Here is a 23,107-nt window from a genome sequence, read left to right on the forward strand (position 1 = left end):
ATATCAAGTTAAATTACTCTGAAGATATTGTTTAGATTGTTATTGTTGTTATCTAATTTTTCCTGAAAAACTTTTTTGCAGGAGAAATGTTCACCATGGTGTATCTTAGACTTTCTCTGTCATGACACACTTTCCTCAGAGTATTAAAGTCTTAGTCATTCAGCTGTGTCTGACTCTGCAATCCTGTGGACTATAGCCTGCCAGGTTCCACTGTCCATGGGATTTCCCATGCAAGAATACTGGATTAGGTTGCCATTTCCTTTTCCAGGGGATCATCCAAACCCAAGACCTTTCTCAAACAGCTAATTAATTATTAAACATCCAATCATATTTTAAAATGAAACAGAGGCATGTGTTTGAGAGATTTCAGTAAGTAGATGTAGTTTGTTTCTAGCAAGAAACTGGTGGTTATAATAGAATTCACATTGCCAAAAATTAGAAAGATTTTCTCTGATATAACAGTGAATTAGTTTCTAGGGATGCCCTAATAAATTATCACCAAAATTGTTGACTTAAAACAATAGAAATTTGTTCTCTCACAGTTTTGGCTAGAAGCCTAAAATCAAGATGTTGCTAGAACCGCACTACCTCTGAAGGCTCTTGAGGAGAATTACTCTTTGCCTCTTCAATATTCAGATATGCCCATGCAATCTTTGACTTGGAATTGCATAATTCCAAACTCTTTCTCTACTTGCACATGACTTTCTCCTCTGTGTCTATGTCTTCTCTTCTTATAAGAACAATCTTCATTGGATTTGGTGCCCCACTTAGAAAATTTGGGATGATCTTATCTAGGGATGCTTCATTAAAGCTGCAATGGTATTTTTCCAAATAAGGACAAATTCAGAGTCTGAGTAAAAATATCTTGGGATGCCACAATTCAACCTACTACCAACAATATACGGTAACCCTTCAAGAATCTTAAGTGAAGACTACTTGTTAAGAGTAAAAGACTCCTTTTAGAACAGGAGAAAAGTTCACTTTTTGTCTGGGTTTTGGTGAGAAATATTCTTGTTATCATGATTTAAGTATGAAGAGTGGAGTGGTTGGCAGTTCTTATGAATACTTCAGTTTATCTTGTTCTCAGCCTCTCCTCTCCATTATGGTTGCACTTGCCAGTTGCTCTTGCCATTTTTGAGACTGAAGCTACTCTTGTATTCTGCCATGGAGGTTAGTACTCTTGTCAGTGCACTCCACTCAAGTACATAACATCGTATTCATGAGAGTTGCCATAATATAGCTTCCTTCATCATGGTCATCCATCTGTGTTTTTCTACCTACATTTTCTTCTCCAGGAACCTTTCAAAACCTGAGGTTTACAAATCTCTCTCATTTTCTTATTGATGAAGGATCATACTTAAAAATATATAAACTATTATTACATGAAATCTCATATAAAGAGGTAAAAAAGCTTATCCTGTTAATGATAAATAAACTGTGTTAGTTTTCTTTATGAAATAAAAGTTAAAATTATACTTAATATTATCATTTGCAAGATTAAATGCTATATGTGTAAGAAAAATTGTCTATATGGTCTAAGATTTTCTATACGGAAGTATTCAATAAATATTAACTATTATAGAAAATAAGTCTCTATCCAGATATTTAAAGAATTGATCATTTGAAAATTTTTTTTCTATTTATTTTTATTAGTTGGAGGCTAATTACTTTACATTATTGTAGTGGTTTTTGCCATACATTGACATGAATCAGCCATGGATTTACATGTATTCCCCATCCTGATCCCACCTCCCACATCCCTCTCCACTTGTCTCATGCATCCAACCTGGGCTGGTGATCTGTATCACCCTTGATAATATACATGTTTCGATGCTGTTCTCTCAAAACATCCCACCCTCACCTTCTCCCACAGAGTCCAAACTTCTGTTCTGTACATCTGTGTCTCTTTTTCTGTTTTGCATATAGGGTTATTGTTACCACCTTTCTAAATTCCATGTAGACATGCGTTAGTATACTGTATTGGTCTTTATCTTTCTGTCTTACTTCACTCTGTATATTCACTTAGATTTCCTAATAGATCATTTGCTTATTTACTTCACTTAAAAATGTAGATATTATCACAGATTTTGTTTCACTCATTTGCTACTGAAACATCAACTAAATGCAAGAATGTCCTGTTTTTAATCTCAATACAATTTCCTGGAACTTGCCAAAATAGCATTTGTCATTTCCCATCCCGCCAACTTTGAAAGGAATATGCGTTAATACATAAAAATTGTGTAGTTCTTCTCATTATTTTTTTCATGAATTAATCAGCTTAAAGGGAAAGTGTGCAGATCATGCCACTTGATATTTAAAAATTAATAACTACAAGCTGAATTTTGAAAGACAGTCATAATTTAGTGTTATGCTTGAATAAATTATACAGCATTCAAGGACAGTTGTTTATCATTTTAAAAATTAGGCAACTTGTTTCCCCTTGGGAAAAAAAAGGTTGATTTTCTGTTTACTGAGGTTAATTAAAGTGCAAAGGTATAATCTACTCACTCTCCTCAAGGCAAGAAGTTAACTTTATTTCTGAGCTTATAGTAGTCATGCCAAAGCAATAAGAGTAATTATTGTGTTTAGTAATAAGTAGATTTTGGAGTATAAGCCTTTAATAGATGAGAATGTATTTTGTTTTAATCTGTATCCATAATGATGACACAGTTCAGGCACACAGTGGGCACTCAATATATGGGTACTAATATAACACTTTTACTATTACTCATGGCCAACTGTCAGTCAACTGAATTTTTGGAAAATGTGTCCTACATAAAGCAATAACACTAAGATGCTCCATTTACATATAAATATAGTTCTAACATAAAACTTTAAAACTATACTGTTTTATTGTTTTAGTCACTAAGTCTTCTCTGATTCTTTGTGACCCTATGGACTGTAGCCTGCCGGCTCCTCTGTCTACGGAATTTCCCAGGCAAGAGTATTGCAGTGAATTACCATTTCCTTCTCCAGGGGATCTTCCCAACCCAGGGATTGAACTCATGTCTCTTGCATTGGCAGGTGGATTCTTTACCACTGATCCACCAGAGAAGCCTATACATATGACAATATTTGGCTTTGAAATGGAGGTAGTAGATACTTTTCCTCATATATTTCTGATTTTAAAGTAACAATTATTTATTGAGTACATTTTATATGACTCACAATACCTAGCAAAGGTAGCACACAAAACAGTAAAAGTCATCTTTCCTCTACTGAAAAAGACTACTGTTTCATTAGTGAGATGTGGGCTTGTCGTTAGAAAAACGTCTAAGTATCCAAAAATTTGGTTAAATAAAATAATTTCATCAAATGAATTTGTTGACTATAAAAAATAATCTTGCGGGTATGTGTGTGTGCTCAACTGTGTTTGATTTTGCTACCCTCTAGGTTCCTCTGTCCATGAGCTTTTTCAGGCAAGAATATTGGAGTTGCCTTGTTTTCCTCCAGGGGGTCTTACTGACCCAGGAATCAAACCCACAATCTCCTGAATTGACAGATGAATTCTTTAGCACTGAGCCACTTGGGGAGCTCCCACATAAAATCATCTCACATAAGAATATTTAATGTCATGGGACATATTTATGACAAGTATAGGTCATCAAACAATACATTTAATACATTGGCAATTTTGCTGAAAGAAAAAGCAAAACAAACTATTCACTGAAATGCTAGTGGTTGTTACCTCTTGTAGGAAGTACTTGTTTTCATTTTAAAATGTTTCTATGTTTCATTAATGCTGTAATTAGTTTAAAAATAGAGTACAGCTAGAAAATAGTATTCAAACAACGGATTCTAGATTTAATTGCTGAAATGAGCAGAGTAAGGTTAATACAACTAAATTGTTGAGGCTACTAACAGTCATTAGCATTAATTTGAAAGCAAATCATGTTTCATCTTGAGACAAGTATTCTACACTGCTAAGCACACTCACAAAATATGTCTTTGAATGTAGCATTCTGGTAATTATGCAATGGCATGACTACTTTCATGCAAACATCCTGATGTGGAAACACTTTGATAAGACATAAGAAGTCATTTCTATTGAATTTCATTTTTTAAATATAAGGAATGTATAAAACAGACATTCACACTACATCTAAGACTAACACCTAAATTATCAATTACCATATGTTCATGTTAGTAGTGAGTAGAGCTCAGAAATAGAATGTACTAGACATGGATGATAGATCAGAAAAGAAATAAGAATTGAGCATATAAGTTAAAAAAAAAAACCCAGCATTGCTTTGATAGAAGAAACGCATCTTAATCTTACAATGTTAGAATCTATGATGGAACAACCAGGACCGGACTTCCTGCTTTAAGCCACCAGAAAAAAATATACAAAATATATGAAACTGTCTTAGAATCTGGACAGCACATAATTCTGTATCTGTATCCTTTAGAGATGGTCGACAAACAAACGTAATTTTAAAAAGGCCTGGGTTTCTCACTAACGGTATATTCTAGCGGCAGAGCAGGGAGGACAGTCACAGTCAGGATATGATGATAACTGCCAATTAGGAAATCAGGGAACAGAGTCAACGAGACTGTGGGAGATGGAAGTTGCAGAGTTCCAAGTTACAGGAAAAAGGTTCAAAATCTGAATAGGCTGTTCTCTCGAATCTTTGCTAAATACATAGCAGTATATGTAGAATCAAACACTATGAATAGAGCAGAGTGCAACCCGGGAACAGTGAAACTGAACAGTTTCCAAACCTTCCCCAGGGCTCGGAATCTTCTGACAGTAAAGAGATGGAAAAAGTCCCACTGTGAAAAACTAATCATAAGAAAGTAAAGTTGCTATCTTTCTATCCAAAAAAAGAATACATTTTATAATGGTAAAGGTATAAATTTGTTATGAAGATGTAAAAATGAATCATGTCAAAGCGCTCTGTGTGTGTGTCTGTGTTAAGAACACATGAGATCTACCTCTGAACAAAAAATTTAAATACAAAATACAGGATTATTAACCTTAATATTGGGTTGGCCAAAAAGTTTGTTTGAGATCTTACAGAAAAACCCAAGTGAACTTTTTAGTAAACCCAATATATGTAATATCATGGGAATTCCTATTCAATAAAGGTTTAGAAGAGTCAGTTCAGATTTGTATAAAATGCTTTCATTCACTTATCTAATGGTTTGATTACATGAGAAAACAGTTCTCTGCTTTAGTGTAGCAATTCTAAATTATAAATATAGCATAAATTCAACAACAAAATAATTCATGGGGTAATCATAATCATTTCACAAAACATGATAAATCTGTACTACATTAAATAAATAAAAATTCACATTTGTGAAATTTGTTATGGTTTGTGATTATAGCAACAGTATATGACATGGACATTGTCATTTTTAATAGATAAAATTATTCTCCTTACAAATTTCATTCATCTTTGTTTCAAAACATCTTTATCAAAGAAAATGTTCAGATACAATATATTTAAATTACTGATCAAGATATTTATTTTCAAACATTGAAATATTACTGCTGCTGCTGCTGCTAAGTCGCTTCAGTCGTGTTCGACTCTGTGCGACCCCATAGATGGCAGCCCACCAGGCTCCCCCGTCCCTGGGATTCTCCAGGCAAGAACACTGGAGTGGGTTGCCATTTCCTTCTCCAATGCATGAAAGTGAAAAGTGAAAGTGAAGTCACTCAGTCGTGTCCGACTCTTAACGACCCCATGGTCTGCAGCCTACCAGGCTCCTTCGTCCATGGGGTTTTCCAGGCAAGAGTACTGGAGTGGGGTGCCATTGCCTTCTCCGTGAAATATTACTATTGTCAGTATAATCAAGTCTCACAAATTTCTTAATTAGATACAATGTTCTAGATAGTATTATTTTGGGTGTGAAAGTAGTTCTACAGTAATGATCTAGTTGTTGCTTTCTTTAATGCACTTCTCATTGTTCTAGGCACCTTTTTCTCATGAAGCTTCTTCTCTTCCAACATTTAAGAAAAATTTTGTTCTGTTGAATATCTTTTTAAGTAGTGTAAAAGCTAATACTAGCTGTAATTTTAGTTTCTCACTAAAACTACATCACCACCATAATTAATCAGTTGCATTTTTGTATTTTTATGTAAATAAACATTACAAATACAGGCTATGAAAGGTATACTTGTCCCCTCTAACTAAAACAGTTTCATAAATCTTGGTGCTTTGGTTTCTATGCAACTAATACTTCTGACTTCTGTGTAGATAGACTGGATGACCATTTGATATCATTCTAGTAATCTTATTTTAATATATGTTATAATTCTCTGCAGTTAATTATTGTGAATAATTTATTCATGTTAACATTTTAAAAAGCTGAGGATTTACTCTATTACATGATAGTGTCATTTTTGTAAAGCACACACAAGCTGTAGAAAGTCTATGGGATTATGCAGTTTAAGGATGAACAGGAGAAAATAACTCTCTCAATTTAAGACACTGATGAGGATTATTATATATATTGCAATTCATCTATATAAATTTTATTGAAGTAACCCTATGAGTGAATCAGGATGAGCAAAAAGCAAAAGCAAAGCCAAAAAAAGAAGTTTATTACTCTATGTTAGAGGGCTTGTTTTCCAATACAAATAAAGACAAATTCTACTTTGTGTTTTTGGTAAGATGGAAACCCAAAAAGTGAAGTTACAAAGCTGCTGAATATAAAATTTTAATATTGATAGCCTACCAAAAAAAATAGCATCCAAAGATGCTCTGTTCAGTACTTTTGCTTGACAAAGTTGAGAACTCTTTTAACCACCAACAAATTTTCTACCCACCAAAAAAGTGTTACTATTTTACAGCAAATTCTGATACAAGCTACTGATATCAGGTTCATTTCTATATCATAAACTTTACTGTTCTGGGACATGGTCTGTGACTTTATGGGAACCATCAAATTAGTACCCATAAGTGCTGAGGCTACATTTTTCCCTTGGTCTGTTTGAAAAAGGACATCAGTTGCATTCCATAAACTTGTTCATAGAAAAATAAAATCTGCATTTAAAAAGGTATCACATAATTGACTTGTTATTCATTTAATTCACTTCATCATGATTCTATTTTCATTAATTTAATCAATATTAGTTATTTTTTCCAATGACAAATGTAGCATCCTGTTTTATAAAAAGCAATTGATAAATGCTTTAGAACTGGACTGAAAGGAATTTTAGCTGTTAAAAACATAATAATGAAAAGAATATTATTAAAGTAAGAGCAGCATGGCAATTACTTGTAATCATGGTTTATTTAGCACTGTAATTATGCTGGGTGTACTGAAATCTCCAGTTTCTGGTAGTTTGTGACTTATTCTCAACCCCCTACAGAGATATTGCCCCCAGAATTGCACAGATTTTAAAAATAAGGAACTTATATCACCAGTTCCAATAAAATAAATACACTTTAAAAGCCTAATTTTCTCAGAATGCCCCATGCCATTCTAGTGGAATTAATCTGATATTTTTAGCTTGGGTAGGGAATACACAGAGCAGCAAAGGAGAAAATGAAGGTGAAGTTAGTACTATGCCCAGAACATAGGAAGTATTCAGTAAATAAATTGTATTCTCATTGTCATTATTATTTTTCTCTCCAAACAATGAAAACCTAACCTACTCTTGATTTTCAAATATTGTAATATATTATCTTAAAGACCATATCTTTTTTTATATCACACAGGTTTGGCATCACAAGCCTAGGAACATAGCTAGTATTCAATAAACATGTCAAAAACTGGACTCAAGTTCCCTTTCAGCTTTAAAATAGTGTGAGTCTCTGAATGGTATTGAAGTGGTGACTTGTTATCTATACTCTGAAAGCAAGTCATTTGGAGCAGCATAGCTCAATCTAGCATCAAAGATACCTGATTGAATTGTGTCAGTTGTTTGTTTATTGACAGTGGGATAGGTGTTGTTTATTGGTGTTCAGAGGTTAGCTTTTGCCTTTAGCAAGGCTCTAAAGAAATCCAGCATCTTCAATGAAATAAGATCAAACTCCTTTGGGAAACTAAAGCTATAAAACAGGTATCAATTTAGTTCAGTTGTGCAGTTGTGTCAGACTCTTTGTGACCCCATGGACTGCAGCACACCAGACTTCCCTATCACCAATGCTTACTCAAACTCATGTCCATCACGTCGGTGATGCCATCCAACCATCTCATCCTCTGTTGTCCCCTTCTCCTCCTGTCTTCATTCTTTCCCAGCATCAGGGTCTTTTCCAGTGAGTCAGTTCTTCGCATTGGGTGGCCAAAGTATTGGTGTTTCAGCTTCAGCATCAGTCCTTCCAATGAATATTCAGGACTGATTTCCTTTAGGATGGACTAGTTGGATCTCCTTGCAGTCGAAGGGACTCTCAGGAGTCTTCTCTAACACCATAGTTCAAAAGTATCAATTCTTCAGTGCTAAGCTTTCTTTATAGTCCAACTCTCACATCCATACATGACTACTGGAAAGACCATAGCTTTGACTAGACAGACCTTTATTAGCAAAGTAATGTCTTTGTTTTTTTGTATGCTGCCTAGGTTGGTCATAGCTTTTCTTCCAAGGAACAAGTGTCTTTTAATTTCATGGTTTCAGTCACCATCTGCAGTGATTTTGAAGCCTAAAAAATAGAGTCTGTCACTGTTTCCATTGTTTCCCCATCTATTTGCCATGAAGTGATGGGACCGGATGCCATGATCTTAGTTTTCTGAATTGTTGAATTTTAAGCCAACTTTTCCACTCTTCTCTTTCACTTTCATCAAGAGACTCTTTTCCAGTTCTTCACTTTCTGCCATAAGGCATCTGAATATCTGAGGTTATTGATATTTCTCCCAACAATCTTTATTTCAGCTTGTGTTTCATCCAGCCCAACATTTTGCATGATGTACTCTGCATATAACTTAAATAAGCAGGGTGACAATATACAGTCTTAAAATACTTCTTTCCCAATTTGGAACCAGTCTGTTGTTCCATGTCCAGTTCTAACTGTTGCTTTTGGACTTACATACACATTTCTCAGGAGGCAGGTAAGACAGTCTGGTATTCCCATCTCTTTTGGAATTTTCCAGTTTGTTGTGATCCACACAAAGGCTTTGGTGTAGTCCATTAAGCAGAAGTAGATGTTTTTCTGGAACTCTCTTGCTTTTTGTATGATCCAACGGATGTTGGCAATTTGATCTCTTTTCTAAGTCCAGCTTGAGTAACTGAAAGTTCACAGTTCACGTACTGTTGAAGGCTGGCTTGGCGAATTTTGAGCATTAATTTGCTAGTGTGTGAGATAGATACCACAGTAAGAAATCTCAATCTAAGATTAAAAGGGGACAATTCCTTTAAAAGCACTTTAAATGACAGCTGGAGAACCTGACCAGACCATCAGATATTTGTTCCTTTTGGCTCTACATAGGTGAAACTATGTAGGAGCTATATATCATACCACAGTAATTTTTTAGGGCTTCTGGTCTTTGCCAACTCCATTTTCCTATCATTCTGATTTTTATTTTGTGATCTCAGTCTGCTTTTATGTCTCCCTGAACATGTTTCTTATTTCTTTAGAATGTATCTCTCTCAAAGGTGATCAATATAAATCTGATCCTGCCCTAAGACTGAATATTTCTACAGAGATAAATTTCAAAGCATTATCTTGTTTTGAAATTGAGTAACATTTAATTCTGATTATCCTTACACTGTTTATCAATGGAAGGATCTAAACCTATATCTTTCAATAAGAATTTATATCTGAAGCAATTTTTAAAATTTTGTTTCCAAAGAATTTCATTCTTATATTAAATTTTCTTTGAATTTCTAAGTTCTTATGCATCAGCCTACATCTTATTCTTCCCATAAACATTGCAAAAAATTATTTTATGTTTCAATTTATTCTATAAACAACCACTAATTGATGAATCACATATTATTTACTAGATCAATCTATGCATTTCATTCATATTCAGTTTAACCTAATGATGGCTCCTACATAACTGGCATAGCTCCTAAAATCAGAGGTCTGTGGGGTTGAGAGGAAGGGACAGAGGCTAGTCATTATTGATGTGAAATAATATATCTTAAACATGTCATGTTGTTTTTTGGATTTTTGTTCTGTCTCTCTTTCTTTCTTCTTCTTTGTTTTATTTTTTGTATGATGAAGGAGACCAGATAACCAGTTTGACCAGCACAATCCAGTTTACAAGAGTTGTCTGGAATAATTATTACCACTGTTTTCATTCTCAGAAGTATCATTATTTGGATGATAAATTGTAGGGTAATTCACAGAGCACTCAAGTGGAGGCAAATTTCTCTGCACTTGTTGGATCAACCACACATCTTGTGTTCTGCAGAGTCATCTAGAAACACGCATTCTATGAATTAGGGGCTTTATTCTCTGTGAACCACTCTCTTGATTATAATGTATTATGTGCAACCATAAACCCAAAGGTGAATATGAATTGAAATTGAGGTGTAATATAAAATACTTGGCAGTCACACATTTTTTATTGAGTTTCTAGTTTCAGGGAAAACTACTATTACATAATTTCATTATAAGTGATTTAGAGAAGAAATTAGCCATAGAATAAAAAAGGAAGAAGAAATGTGAGAGTATTCCCTTTTTATTTAAAGAGTAAACTAATATTTTTACTAACAAGTGGGGGGAGAAATGAGAATTTGACCTACATATTAGATTTCTCTATAGAATGAACCCATTAGTTACTGCCTATCTTCTAAAAAATGAAGGAAATACCTTTGTTCATCACACTTAAGATCAGAAGTTTCCAAGTCAGTGCTTTAAGGACTGAACTGGTTTTCAAAAATCTTTTGAGATATAAACTAAAAGGATTTTATTCTCAATAATATTATAAACTAGTAATTTTAATAAGGTTTTATGTCCTTGCTTTTTTTCTAACTGAATGCATACTTATTCTTTTCAAACTTTAACAAATTGTTTTATTAACATTCTATAAAGTTATTATTATCAGATCATATAATTTCATGTCAAATTAACAGCCTATAAAGAAAATTCAATTTAATTAACTAAACTGATTATATTGTTGTTAAAGAATAAAATATTCTGAAATTTTTTCTGTAATTAATTGCTTTTACCTAAAAACTCTTTTATCATATTAGCAACTTAAATGTATTTATTTGCTGGATTGAAGAGCATTATTCTTACCCTTTAAAACATAAATACTATTTTTTATTATATGAGTTAATTTTTCTTCTGCTATAAATAAGCTTCAGCTTCTTTGCATATCGAAAAGTGCTAGTATTTTGCTTTAAGTCTATTTTGTTTCTTCTTGAATCAGCTCTTCAGTAAACTGAGTCAAATCCATGCCATGTAACGTAAAGTACATTTTGATGCTCTTTAGTGAGATTAGCATATTATATTCCAATAAATATACAGACTTTCCTACTACATTTTAATTGTTGTTTTTCTGTTGTTGTTCATTCACTAAGTTGTGTCTAACTCTTTGTGACCCCTTGGACTGCAGCACACCAGGTTTCTCTGTCCTCTGCTATCTACCTAGAGTTTCCTCAGATTCATATTCATTGAGTCGGTGACACTATCCAACAATCTTATCCTCTGCTGCTCCTTTTTCCTTTTGCCTTCAGTCTTTCCCATTATCAGGGCCTTTTCCAATAAGTTGGCTCCTGCCATCAGCTAGCCAAAGTATTGAGGCTTCAGCTTGAGTATCAGTCCTTCCAACAAATATTGAAGGTGATTTCCTTTAGGACTGACTGGTTTGATCCCCTTGCAGTCCAAGGGACTCTCAAGAGTCTTCTCCAACACCACAATTCAAAAGCATTGATTCTTTGTTGTTCAGCCTTCTTTAAAGTTCAAGTCTCACATCTGTTCATGAATACTGAAAAAATAATAGCTTTGACTATACAAAATATTGTCAGCAAAGTGATGTCTTTTCTTTTTAATACATTGTATAGGTTTGTCATATCTTTCCTTCCAAGGGACAAGCAGTTTTTGATTTCAAGTTTCAGTCACCAGCCAGTGATTTTGGAGCCCAAGAAAATAAAATCTGTCACAGCTTCCACTTTTTTCCCTTCTGTTTGCCATGAAGTGATGGGACCAGATGTCTTGATCTTAGTTTTTTGAATGTTAAGTTTCAAGTCAGTTTTTTCACTTTCCTCCTTCACTTTCATCAAGAGGCACTTTAGTTCCTCTTTACTTTCTGCCATTAGAGTGGTCTCATCTGCATATATGAAGTTGTTGATATTTCTACCAGCAATTTTGATTCTAGCTTGTGATTCATCCAGCCCACCATTTTGCATGATACACTCTGCATAGAAGTTAAATAGTAGGGTGACAATATACAGCCTTGAACTCCTCTCCCAATTCTGCACTAGTTCATTTTCCCATGTAGAGTTCTAACTGTTTGCTTCTTGACCTGCATACAGGTTTGTCAGGAGTCAGGTCAGGTGGTCTCGTATTCCCATCTCTTTAAGAATTTTCCAGTTTATTGTGATCCACAGAGTCAAGGGCTTTAGTGTAGTTAATGAAGCAGAAGTAGATATTTTTGTAAATTCCCTTGGATTTTCTATGATGCAGCGGATGTTTGCAACTTGATATCTGGTTCTTCTTCCTTTTATAACCAAGCTTGTACATCTGGAAGTTCTTGGTTTATGTATTGCTGAAGCCTAGTTGAAAAATCTTGAGCATAACCTTACTAGCTTGTGAAATAAGTGCATTGTCCAGTAATTTGAACACTCTCTGGCACTGCCTTTCTTTCGGATAGGAATGAAAACTTACCTTTTCCAATCTGGTGATCACTCCTGAGTTTTCCAAATTTGCTAGCATATGGAATGTAGCACTATGACAGCATCATCTTTTAGGATTAGAAATAGATCAGCTGGAATTCCATTACCTCCTCTAGCTTTGTTTGCCCTAATACTTCCTAAGACGCACTTGATTTCCCACCCAAGGATGTCTGGCTCTATGTGAGTGACCACACCATCATGGTTGTCTCTCTCATTATTGCCACCTCTTCTCAATGTCTTCTGATTCTGTCAGCTCTTTACAGTTCGTGTCCTTTATTGTGTCCATTCTTGCATGAAGTGTTCCCTTGATAATTCCAATTTTCTCAAGAATATCTTTAGTCTTCCTCATTCTAGTGTTTTCCTCTACTTCTTTTCATAGTTCATTTAAGAAGGCCTTCTTATCTTTCCTTGCTATTCTCTGGAACTCTGCATTCAGCTGGGTATATATTTCCCTTACTTCCTTGCTTTTCCCTTTTTTATTCCTCAGCTATTTCTAAAGCCTCCTCAGATAACCGCTTTGCCTTCTTGTGTTTTGTTTTTCCCCCTTTGGGAGGGTGTTGGTTACTGCCTCTTGTACTATGTTATGAAACTCCATCCACAGTTCTTCAGGCACTCTGTCTACCAGATATGATCCCTTGAATCTACTTGTCACCTTCATTGTATAATCAGAAAGGATTTGATTTAGGTCATATTGGAATGGCCTTGCAGTTTTCCCTACTTTCTTCAATTTAAGCTTGAAATTTTCAATAAGAAGCTCATGATCTGAGCCAGCATGGGAGTGGCTGTGAGGAGATACCACATGTCCAAGGGCAGAGAAGCCCCAGCATGACAGTAAGTGCTGGAATGGGTGAATTTAGCTCAGATGGCCATTATATCTACTACTGTGGGCAAGAATCGCTTAGCAGAAATGTGGTAGCCATCATAGTCAACAAATGAGTCCAAAACACAGTACTTGGATGGAATCTCAAAAATGACAGAATGATCTCTGTTCATTTCCAAGGCAAGCCATTCAATATCATGGTAATCCAAGTCTATGCCCCGACCAGTTCTGCTGAAGAAGCTGAAGTTGAACAGTTCTATGAAGACCTACAAGATCTTCTAGAACTAATGCCCCAAAAAGATGTCCTTTTCATTATAACGGATTGGAATGCAAAAGTAGGAAATCAAGAGATACCTGGAGTGACAGGCAAATTTGGCTTCAGAGTACAGAATGAAGCAGGGCAAAGGCTAACAGAATTTTGCAAAGGTAAAACACTAGCCATAGAAAGCACCCTCTTTGAACAACACAAGAGAAGACTCTACACATGGACATCACCAAATGGTCAATACTGAAATTAGATTGATTATATTCTTTGCAGCAAAAGATGTAGAAGCTCTATACAGTCAGCAAAAACAAGACTGGGAGCTGACTGTGGCTCAGATCACAACTGCTTATTGCCAAATTCAGACTTAAATTGAAGAAAGTAAGGAAAACCACTAGACTATGAAGCATGACATAAGTCAAATCCCTTACAGTTATACAATGGAAGTGACAAATAGATTCAAGGGATTAAATGTGATAGACACAGTGCCTGAAGAACTATGGCTGGAGGTTTGTGACATTGTACAGGAGGCAGGTATCAAGAGCATCCCCAAGAAAAAGAAAGGCAAAAAGGCAAAATGGTTGTCTGAGGAGGCCTTACAAAGAGCTGTGAAAAGAAGAGAAGAGAAGGGCAAACGAGAAAAGGAAAGATATAACCATTTGAATGCAGAGTTCCAAAGAATAGCAAGGAGACATAAGAAAGCCTTCCTCAGGGATCAATGCAAGGAAATAGAGGAAAACAATAGAATGGGAAAGGTTAGAGATCTCTTTGAGAAAATTAGAGATACCAAGGGAACATTTCATGGAAAGATGGGCTCAATAAAGGACATAAATGGTATGGAACTAACAGAAGCAGAAGATATTAAGAAGAGGTGTCAAGGACACACAGAAGAACTATGATTTTCATGGCCCAGATAATTACTATGGTGTGATCACTTACCTAGAACCAGATATACTGAAATGTGAAGTCTTTAGGAAGCATCACTGCAAACAAAGCTAGTGGAGGTGATGGAATTCCAGTTGAGCTCCTTCAAATCATAGAAGATGATGCTGTAAAAGTGCTTCACTCAATATGCCAACAAATTTGGGAAACTCAGCAGTGGCTACAGGACTGGAAAAGGTCAGCTTTCATTCTTGTAATCAGAAATCTTCCAACAAACAAAATTCCAGAACCAGATGGCTTCACATCTGAATTCTACCAAAAATTTAGGTAAGAACTAATACCTATCCTACTCAAACTCTTCCAGAAAATTTCAGAAGAAGGTAAACTTCCCAACTCATTCTATCAGCTTCCATTCCTATCCCAAAGAAAGAATGCCAAAAAAGATCAAACTACTGCACAATTCCACTCATCTCACATGCTAGTAAAGTAGTGCGCAAAATTCTCCAAGCCAGGCTTCAACAGTTCATGAACGGTGAACTTCCAGATGTTCAAGCTGAATTTAGAAAAGGCAAAGAAACCAGAGATTAAATTGCCAGTGTCCATTGGATCATGAAAAATCAAGGGAGTTACAGAAAAACATCTACTTCTGCTTAATTGACTACGCCAAACCCTTCATTCTGTGGATCACAACAAACTGTGGAAAATTCTTAAAGAGATGGTTATCTCCATCACCTGATGGGTACCACCATCAGGTGGTATCCCAGACCACCAGACCTGCCTCCTGAGAAATATGTATGCAGGTCAGGAAGAAATAGTTAGAACAGGAAATGGAACAGAACTGAACAGACTGGTTCCAAATCAGAAAAGGAGTATATCAAGGCTGTATATTGTCACCCTGTTTATTTAACTTATATGCAGAGTTCATCATGAGAAATGCTGGGTTGGGTGAAACACAAGCTGGAATGAAGATTGCTGGGAGAAATATCAATAAACTCAGATATGCAGAAGACACCACCCTTATGGCAGAAAGCAAAGAACAAAAGACCCTCTTGATGAAAGTGAAAGAGGAGAGTGAAAAGTTAAAACTCAGCATTCATTTAATTTGCATATAGCTGCTGGTGATAGTCTCTTGTGATCCTTTATATTTCAGTGTCATCTGTTGTGATCTCTCCATTTTCATTTCTAATTTTGTTGATTTGGTTCTTCTCCCTTTGTTTCTTGATGAGTCTGGCTAACAGTATGTCAATTTTATTTACCTTTTCAAAAAACCAGTTTTTAGCTTTGTTGATTTTTGCTATGGTCTCTTTTGTTTCTTTTGCATTTATTTCTGCCATAATTTTTAAGATTTCTTTCCTTCTACTAACCCTGGGGTTCTTCACTTCTTCCTTCTCTAGTTGCTTTAGGTGTAGAGTTAGTTACGTTATTTATTTGACTTTTTTCTTGTTTCTTGAGGTAAGCCTGCATTGCTATGAACCTTCCCCTTAGCACTGCTTTTACAGGGTCCCATAAATTTTGGGTTGTTGTGTTTTCATTTTCATTCATTTCTATGCATATTTTGATTTCTTTTTTGATTTCTTCTATGATTTGTTGGTTATTCAGAAGTGTGTTATTTAGCTTCCATATGTTGGAATTTTTAATATTTTTTTTTCCCCTGTAATTGAGATCTAACCTTACTGCACTGTGGTCACAAAGGATGACTAGAATGATTTCAATTTTTTTTTAATTTATCAAAGCTAGATTTATGGCCCAGGATGTGATCTATTCTGGATAAAGTTCCATCTGAACTTGAGAAAAAGGTGAAATTGACTGTTTTGGGGTGAAATATCACAATTTGTGTGGAAATACAAAAAACCTCGAAGAGCCAAAGCGATCTTGAGAAGGAAGAATGGAACTGGAGGAATCAACCTGCCTAACTTCAGACTCTACTACAAAGCCACAGACATCAAGACAGTATGGTACTGGCACAAAGACAGAAATATGATCAATGGAACAAAATAGAAAGCCCAGAGATAAATCCACGCACCTATGGACACCTTATCTTCGACAAACGAGGCAAGTATATACAATGGATAAAAGACAACCTCTTTAACAAGTGGTGCTGGGAAAACTGGTCAACCACTTGTAAAAGAATGAAACTAGAACACTTTCTAACACCATACACAAAAATAAACTCAAAATGGATTAAAGATCTAAATGTAAGACCAGAAACTATAAAACTCCTAGAGGAGAACATAGGCAAAATGCTCTCCGACATGAATCACAGCAGGATCCTCTATGACCCACCTCCCAGAATATTGAAAATAAAAGCAAAAATAAACAAATGGGACCTAATGAAACTTAAAAGCTTTTGCACAACAAAGGAAACTATAAGCAAGGTGAAAAGACAGCCCTCAGAATGGGAGAAAATAATAACAAATGAAGAAACAGACAAAGGATTAATCTCAAAAATATACAAGAAACTCCTGCAGCTCAATTTCAGAAAAATAAATGACCCAATCAAAAAATGGGCCAAAGAACTAAACAGACATTTCTCCAAAGAAGACATACAGATGGCTAACAAACGCATGAAAGTATGCTCAGCATCACTTATTATCAGAGAAATGCAAATCAAAACCACAATGAGGTACCATTACACACCAGTCAGGATGGCTGCTATCCAAAAGTCTACAAGCAATAAATGCTGGAGAGGGTGTAGAGAAAAGGGAACCCTCTTACACTGTTGGTGGGAATGCAAATTGGTACAGCCACTATGGAGAACAGTGTGGAGATTCCTTAAAAAACTGGAAATAGAACTGCCATATGACCCAGCAATCCCACTCCTGGGCATACACACTGAGGAAACCAGATCTGAAAGAGATACGTGTATCCCAATGATCCTCGCAGCACCGTTTCTAATTGCCAGGACATGGAAGCAACCCAGATGCCCATCAGCAGACGAATGGATAAGGAAGCTGTGGTACATATACACCATGGAATATTACTCAGCCATTAAAAAGAATTCATTTGAATCAGTTCTAATGAGATAGATGAAACTGGAGCCCATTATACAGAGTGAAGTAAGCCAGAAAGATAAAGACCAATACAGTATACTCACGCATATATATGAAATTTTAAAAGATGGTAACGATAACCCTATATGCAAAATAGAAAAAGAGACACAGATATACAGAACAGACTTTTGGACTCTGTGGGAGAAGGTGAGGGTGGGATGTTCGGAGAGAATAGCATTGAAATAAGTATACTAACAAGGGTGAAACAGATCACCAGCCCAGGTGGGATGCATGAGACAAGTGCTCAGGGCTGGTGCACTGGGAAGACCCAGAGGGATGGGATGGGGAAGGAGGAGGGAGGGGGGATCGGGATGGGGAACACATGTAAATCCATGGCTGATTCATGTCAATATATGGCAAAACCCACTGCAATATTGTAAAGCAATTAGCCTCCAATTAATAAAAATGAAAGAAAAAACAACAACAATAAAATAAAACTCAACATTCGGAAAACTAAGATTATGGCATCTCGTCCCATCACTTCATGGCAAATAGATGGAGGAACAATGGAAACAGTGACAGACTTTATTTTGGGGGACTCCAAAATCACTGCAGATGGTGACTGCTTCCATGAAATTAAAAGATGCTTTCTCTTTGGAAGTGAAGTTATGACCAACCTAGACAGATTATTAAAAAGCAGAGACAATACTTTGCCAAAAAAGTTCCATCTAGTCAAAGCTATGGTTTTCCCAGTAGTCATGTATGGATGTGAAAGTTGGATTGTAATGAAAGCTGAGTGCTGAAGAATTGATGCTTTTGAACTATGGTGTCGGAGAAGACTCTTGAGAGTCCCTTGGACTGCAAGGAGATCCAACCAGTCCATCCTAAAGGAAATAGTCCTGAATACTCATTGGAAGGACTGATGTTGAAGCTGAAACTCCAATACTTTGGCCACCTGATGGAAAGAACTGACTCATTAGAAAAGACCCTGAGACTGGGGAAGACTGAAGGCAGGAGGAGAAGGGGACAACAGAGGATGAGATGGCTGGATGGCATCACTGACTCAATGGACATGGGTTTGAGTAAACTCCAGGACTTGGTGATGGACAGAGATTCCTGGTTTCACTCAGTCCATGGGGTTGCAGAATGTTGGACACTACTGAGAAACTGAAGTTAACTGAAGTGATCTAGCCACAGTCAGTTCCAGGTCTTGTTTTTGTTGACTTCTGCATTTTGGCTGCAAAAAATATAATCAGTCTGGTCTTGGTATTGGCTATCTGGTGATGTCAATGTGTTAAATTGTCTTTTGGGTTGTTGGAAAAGGGTGTTTGCTATCACCAATGTGTTCTCTTGACAAAACTCTGTCAGGTTTTTTCCCTGCTTCATTTTGTACTCCAATGCCAAACTTGTCTTTTACTGCAGGTATCTTTCAAATTTCTACTTTTGCATTCCAATCCCTTATTATGAACATTTTGTTTGTTTGTTAGTTCTGGAAACTGTTGTAGGTCTTCCTAGAGCCAGCCAACTTCAGCTTGTTGGCGTCAGTGCTTGGGGCATAGGCTTGGATTACTGTGACAATAAATGGTCTACCTTGGAAATGAACCAGAATCATTCTGTCGTTTTTGAGATAGTACCCAAGTGCTGCGTTTTGGATTCTTTTGTTGATTATGAGGGCTACTCCATTTCTCTAAGGGTTTCTTGCCCACAGTAGTAGATATCAGGGTCTTCTAAATTAAATTCACCCATTGCTGTCCATTTTATTTCACTGATTCCTAAGATGTCTATGCTCAACTTGCCATCTCTTGCAGGACCACGTCAAATTTGCCTTGATTCATGGACCTAACATTCCAGGTTTCTATGCAGTATTGAGTTTTGTAGCATCGATCTTTACTTTCACCACTAAAGACATCCACAACTGAGCATCATTTCTGCTTTGGCTCACCTGCTTCATTCTTTCTGAAGCTATTGGTAATTGCTCTCTGATCTTTCCCAATAGCATATTGGACACTTTCTGACCTGGGTGGGGAGGGAGTGCTCATCTTCCAGTGTCGTATCTTTTTGCCTTTTCACACTATTCATGGGGTTCCTGTGGCAAGAATACTGGGCCGGTTTGCCACCCCCTCCCCCCTGGACTCTTTTGTCAGCACTCTTCACTATGATCTGTTTGTCTTGGGTGGCCCTGGATAGCATGGCTCACAACTTCATTGAGCTATGCAAACCGCTTCACCACAACAAAGCTGTGATCCATGGAAGGGTATTTGAACATAGGATTGTTATTTTAATATATGCTACCAGGGACCAAACTGACTGATTGGTTGTGACTGGGGCTTCCAGGATGTTGCTAGTGGTAAACAGCCCACTTGCCAAGGCAGGAAGCATAAGAGATGTGGGTTCCTTTCCAGTGATGGGAAGATCCCCTGGCAGAGGACATGGCAACCCACTCCAGTATTCCTGCCAAGAGAATCCCATGGTCAGAGGAGCCTGGTAGGCTATAGCTCATAGGGTCGCGAAGAGTCAGACACAACTGAGGTGACTTAGCATGCACAAACTCTAAAGCATATATTCTAGAATCTCATAATTAAACTATTGGTGGCAATTCTTCTACAGGATTCTTTTTTGACAAATTTACTGACAAATAAGCACTTTGAATTATCCGTAATGTCGCTTAGAGATATATAATATTCTACCCTATTTTATTGATAGATATGACTTAATTTTAGAACATCATAAACTAATTTGCTACTTTTGAATTGATTACACTTTACTTAATACACATGTTGAGCAGCATTGATTTATTTTTTTCGCTGGTATTGGAATGAGGGACTCTTTGTGCTTTGGGAAACTGATTTTTTTTTCCTTCTGTTTTTCTAAATTACATAAAATTAAATTTAATTATTATCTTTCTTATTAAGAGATCATTTCATCCTGAATGAAATTAAAATGACAATTTATAAAGGGAATCATAAAAGCAGACAGTACTTTCTTTGTGTGTGCCTGTGTGTATGTGTGTGTGTGTGTTTGAGTGAATACATTTTCTATGCATTTGTTGCTTCTAATCAAACAACTAGCTCACAAGTACAACTACATAGAACAGATGGCAAAACCTTTGCACATTAGACTTTATATTTGAAAAAGAGACACTTTATTTTAAAATTGCCACTTGGGAGCATAAAGTGCTCTCATGAGAAAAACACATTTTACACTTTAAAGGCAGTCCATAAAATAAAGGCAGATGTTTAAATGACTTCTTAATTAACACAAAGCAAACATTTACCTACACTGTGGGGATGAAGCACTGCAATTGATGAACCCTTTAAAATAGCCTGGGACATGTTTTATGTAAAGCAATACCAAACATTTTATCTTTTAGGATTTTTCTGTATTTTGTTAAAAAAAGTGATTATTATTTACCCACAATTCATTAATTTGAAACTGTTGTAAAAATAATAGCTGTTATTTTCTAGTTTGATTAAAATGCTTTTTGAAATAAAATGTGTTTGAGTCTAAAGCACACTATAATTGCAAACAAATATTATCTTAAATTAATTATATGGTTAGGTTGCCCTTTTAACACTGAATACTTCTATTACCCAAGGAAACATTCATTACAGGATTTGAGAGATGGAGATAGTTCTCAAAATACCTTCACAAAAAATATGCAGAGTATATTGCTTACAAGATATAATGACATGTAGCACAAATGCTAGAATAATCATCTAGAACAGAGAGAAAAATAAAAATAAATTATTTATACTTACAAGAAATTAATTTGGGGAAAACAGAGTATGTTGACATATATTTGAAAGTTTAAGGTGACAGGTTAGAAAGGAACACCAGCTCACTATACAAGGTGAGAGAGCTCAATTGTTCTTCCTACATGCATGGGGTCTGCCTACTCTTTTACTGTCTTAAAGGATTAGAAGTGGTGTGAGAAATTACTAAGAGTCAGAATGCACAGGGTTCACTGTGAAATTCTATTAATATAAATAAATTTTCTCTGCTCTGATAAACACAAGAAAAGCAAGGAAATGATAGTGCTCTGTTGGGACATTTTTATAATTAATATAAAGAGATATTAGAAAGAAAGAAGACCTACTGTACATTCTAAGGGCTTTTCTTCTATAACAAGAAGAAAAGTCACCTGCTGACTGGAAAAAGATAGAATAAATACTACCAATGAGAATCAGGATCAAAGGCAGGTGTTCAGGAAAAAAGAAAACAAACAGAAATTAGCATCTAATATCCAAAAAGGAAGTGGTGATGAAACTGAATTTTTGTTAGAGATAGGATAACATAAAATAATACTATGCAATGCCTTAATGGATGGATAGAGATAGAAATCATTAACCAAGGATTATAATCAATGTAAGATTTTTTTAAACCTGAAAAATCTTGGCGATTTATATTAAATAATGGCTTCTTTGTAACAAAGGACCCAATAAAATAGCTTCAGTTCATTGATTTCACTTGTATTAAATGCCATTATTTTGAACAATTAGCAAAGATTATTTTGAAATCTAGCTGGCAAACATTAAAATTCATTTTTAAAGTGACATGTCAGAAAACTATAGGCTGGGTAATGATTTCTGAATTTTCTAGAAGTGACAGAATGTGAGTTCCAAAATCACAAACCAGGTTTTGTGATCACAAAAATATCCTAGATCAAAATATCTTACAAAATCCAAGTGTTTGGGGAGAACGAGATGGTGTAGGAGTAGGTGGGTGTGGAGTACATCTCTCTCCATGGATACATCAGGAATACACCTTCAGACACAGAAGTGCATGCAGAACACCAGCTGAGAGTGAACAGGAGTGCCTGATCAGCAGAAAAGAATATATAGACCCACGCAAAACTCGGTAGGACAAAGGAATTAGAGGGGAAATCAGGAGTGTTAGTAGGACTGGACCTGCCTATGGCAGGTGGGGGAACTGAATCAGGGGTCCAATCCCCATATCAGGGCAATCATCTGAGTCAAAGGGAAAACATTTAAGGAAACATTTAACACTGACAGTGAAACAGCTGATCTGTGGCAGCCTAAATGGAATGAGAATCGGACAGTCTTTGCCACCGCCATACATACCCTGGACAGGGACGCAGATGCCCTGGAAGGTGCAGCAGCTCGGAGCTGAAGTTTGGGGATTGTGGTGCAATCCCAGGGTGAGGGCTGCTGTTGACTGTGGAGAGATGGAGTGAGGGGATGTAAGAGAGGAGACTGTAGTGGGAAATGCCTGTGGAGGAAAGCCAGGCAGCCATGGAAGCAAGGCGATACTGCTGAGTCATGCGTCGGGGGTGGAGCCATCACCTTAGCCTCTCTCTCCCCACATGCAAGCATTGGCAGCTGAACAATAGAAAGGCTGGCTCATCAAACGCCTGAGGCACTGAACTATAGAGTAGGACCCCACCCAGGGGGCCCCTTTAA

Source organism: Muntiacus reevesi, chromosome 3 (genome assembly GCF_963930625.1).
Source record: "Muntiacus reevesi chromosome 3, mMunRee1.1, whole genome shotgun sequence".
NCBI classification, from domain to species: Eukaryota; Metazoa; Chordata; class Mammalia; order Artiodactyla; family Cervidae; genus Muntiacus; species Muntiacus reevesi.